General features: G+C 35.5%; 1 pseudogene; it reads left to right on the plus strand.

Annotated features, from left to right (window-relative positions):
* Nucleotides 1–2,330: 2,330 nt before the first annotated feature.
* Nucleotides 2,331–4,049, plus strand: LOC134266786 (zinc finger protein 43-like; annotated as a pseudogene).
* Nucleotides 4,050–4,097: the final 48 nt, after the last annotated feature.

The raw sequence follows: 4,097 nt of genomic DNA on the forward strand, positions 1-4,097 counted from the left end.
AATCTTCTTCTCCAGAACCACTGGGCCAGGAAAAATGAAACTCATGTGGAATCATCTTTAGGTATTGTAGATTCAAGTTTATTCAAATCATGACCCCCAGGGCAAGGGTTTGGCCAAAATGGCCGACCCAAGTTTTACATAGTGATATATAAGGAAACTGTTTAGTATCTTTTTTTTCAAGTACTTCAAAGCTATGATAAGTGATATTTAAATGGAATCATCCTTAGGTAGTGTAGATTCAAGTTTGTTCAAATGATGAACGCCTGGAGGGGGGAGAGTAAATTCAAGCCCGATGAGCTCAGGTGAGCGCTGTGGCCCCTGTGCATCTTGTTAAATCAATAGTCTGATTATATAAATCAACACCAATGTATTAAACAATACAAGTAAATAACTTTTTATTTTGTTTCAACAAGGTAGTGCTCCTCTACTCAAACATGTCATTTTAAGCGAGAGCTTGTTAAATCAATAGTCTGATTATATAAATCAACACCAATGTATTAAACAATACAAGTAAATAACTTGGTAAATAAATGGTCGACCCTAGTTTTACATAGGAATTTATAAGAACAATTTTTTAAAATCTTCTTTTCAAGAACCACTAGAACAGGATAGATGAAACTCATGTGGAATCATCCTGAGGTACTGTAAATTCAAGTTTGTTCAAATCATGACCCCCGGGGCAAGGGTGGGGCCAAAATGGCCAACCCAAGTTTTACATAGGAATATATAGGAAAAATCTTAAAAAATTTGATTAGTGATATTTATATAGAATCATCCTTAGGTAGTGTAGATTGTAGTTCAAATCATATACCCGGGGGGGGGGGGTTAAAATTTAACCCCCCCTCCCCACCATCACCTCAGTAAACTTTCAGTTCTGATCTGATATGTGCTTTTTCCTAGCCGATGTGTTCAGATGAGCGCTATGGCCCCTGAGCCTCATGTTTCATTTTTATTTTGTGGTCTTGTGCAGACCATTTCTTAAAAACTATTTCATGGATTTATCTGAAAATTGTACACTTACAATTCACTTATTATTCACCATATGAAGGTGTGCACCTGGAATTTTTCTTGTAAAGCATGTAATTTTTTCCAGATGTTATTTTGTTTTACAGAGAAACATTAACACACATATGATTATCTTGTAAACTATTGATCAGAGAGAACTTCATGTTTATAGATACATACTTACCAAGGGGCCTAGTCATAAATACAGTCTTTTTTAACCAAATCTGGACAATTTCAATTTTCAGATATTCACAGGGCTAAAGGGGTCATTATTTACCTTTCTCATTCACCCTTTTTTAAAATAAAACCCTTTAACTTTGAATCAATATAACTTAATCTTTATTAAGGCCCCGCAAGAATTTGTGGGTGCCCTATAGTAACCACTCTGTCTGTCCATCCGTCTGTCTGTCTGTCTGTTTGTCTGTCCGTCTGTCACTCTTCCGTCCACAAATTTTCTGTTTTTTCTAATAACTTTTTTTTTATGGTTGCCCAATTATGTTCAAATTTGGTATGGTAGTTCAGAAATTTTCACTTTTTGTTAATTTAAGTATATTATTATTTTTAGGATAGTTGTATAAAAAACACATTCTATCATTAATACGGAAAAAGTTCTTATTGCAACTTTAGAAGAAAATGATGAGAGAGGTAGTCAATTAATCCCTTGGGATTAATTATCTAGTCTGCTGCAGAAAATTTAGAAGGCTTCCTTTATCTGTCTTAGATTAATGAAAACCTTTGTCTGCAACTGCTGTTTGTTTGAAGTTAAGGTCAAGCCTTCATGATATTTGCAGTCATTGAAGGCTGGCATTTTATATAACACAAGCTTCATAGTTGTTTAAATATACATTCAATGTTAAGTTGTTCTTTACTGTCTAATGTAAATACAAGGATATTATTTTCAGGTTTTTGAATATTCAAGAAATATCTTGAAATTTTAAGAATACATTTGCTGTTGCTTATTCTTCGTAAATTTTTTATAATTCAGTAAGCTGCACCCTATTAATTCTACCCCATGGCGGGGCCCTTGCTGACTGGTCAGTTTTCTAGTTTGTTTACATTTTATATCCTTAGATTAAATTCTATCAGAACAGTGCCCTATGGAGCAATGAAACTGATTTCCTTGTCATTTTTGCAGAGGGAAAGGAGAGATTTTGAACCCCAATCAAATATTCAAAGACACTGAACAATTACAGAACTATTGTTCAGACGAGGATCAAACTGGAAATTCAGAAAGACACATCAACACACATGTAAGTAAAAAGCCATTAAAGTGTTACAGTCACTTGGAAAGATTCAGAGTGTGAATTTTGTGGGAAGGCATTATCTGTATTTAGTGACATTACTATCGACATGACAACAGAAACTGGTAATGTTTCTTTTTGTTGTGATGCATGTGAAAAAACTCTGAACGAATCAGGTGCCTTACATACAAATATGAGGACACACACAGATAAAACACTTATTAACTATGATGTATTTGAGAAGTCACTCTGTGAGCCACAACACGTGCAGACACACATGAGTACACACACTTTTGAAATGCCTTTTAAATGTGAAGTGTGTGAGAAGGCATTCAGTTGGTCAAAAAATCTACGGAATCACATGTGGATACATACTGGTGAGAAACCATACAAATGTGAAGTGTGTGGGAGCTCTTCAATCAGTCACAGAACTTACAGAGTCACATGAGGACACATACAGGTGAAAAACCTTTCAAATGTGATGTATGTGGAAAGGCTTTCAACCAGTCACAGAACCTAAAAAGTCACGTGAGGACACACACTGGTGAAAAACCTTTCAAATGTGATGTGTGTGGGAAGTCATTTAACCTGTTACAACAATTACAGAATCACATAAGGACACATACTAGGGAAAAACCTTACAAATGTGATGTATGTGGGAAGGCTTTCATCCAGTTACAGCACTTAAAGAAACACATGAAGATACATACTGGGGAAAAACCTTATAAATGTGATGTGTGTGAAAGGAGGTTTTCTGTAGGAAAAGCCCTACAGGACCATATGTTAATACATACAGATGAAAAATCTAATAAATGTTATCAAACAATGGAGGAAAGTTTTAAGTGTGAATTTTGTGGGAAGGCATTATCTGTATCAGATGACTTTTGTAGCTACATGATGACACAAACTGGTAATGTATCTTATTGTTGTAATGCATGTGAAAAAACTCGGAACGAATCAGGTGCCTTACATACAAATATGAGGACACACACAGATAAAACACTTAATAAATATGATGTATTTGAGAAGTCACTCTGTGAGCCACAACACTTGCAGACACACATGAGTACACACACTATTGAAAAGCCTTTTAAATGTGAAGTGTGTGAGAAGGCATTCAGTAGGTCAAACAATCTAAAGAGTCACATGAGGATACATACTTGTGAAAAACCGTACAAATGTGAAGTGTGTGGGAAGGCTTTCAATCAGTCACAGAACTTACAGAGTCACATGAGGACACATACTGGTGAAAAACCTTTCAAATGTGATGTGTGTGGGAAGGCTTTCAACCAGTTACAACAATTAAAGAATCACATGAGGACACATACTGGGGAAAAACCTTACAAATGTGATGTATGTGGGAAGGCTTTCAATCAGGTACAGCACTTAAAAAATCACATGAAGACACATACTGGGGAAAAACCTTATAAATGTAATGTGTGTGAAAGGAGTTTTTCTGGAGCAAAAGCCCTACATGACCATATGATGATACATACAGGTGAAAAACCTTATAAATGTGATGTGTGTATGAAGGCATTCACTCATTCAAAGGGCTTAAAGACTCACACGAGGATTCATACAGGTGAAAAACCATATACATGCGATGTGTGTGGGAAGGCATTCACTCGTTCAAGTTACTTACAGAGTCACAAGAGGATTTTACATTCAGAGGATAAACCTTATAAATGTAATATGTGTGATAAGGCATTCACTTGTTCAAGAAACTTACAGAATCACATGAGGATCCATACAGGGAAAAACCTTATAAATGTGATGTGTGTGGGAAGGCTTTCAAAAAATCAGGTGAATTACATCAACACATGAGAATACATACAGTTGATAAATCTTTTA

This window comes from Saccostrea cucullata, unplaced genomic scaffold, assembly GCF_032062105.1.
Source record: "Saccostrea cucullata isolate Sc308-1 unplaced genomic scaffold, CSIRO_AGI_Scuc_v1 ctg10031, whole genome shotgun sequence".
Taxonomy (NCBI): Eukaryota; Metazoa; Mollusca; class Bivalvia; order Ostreida; family Ostreidae; genus Saccostrea; species Saccostrea cuccullata.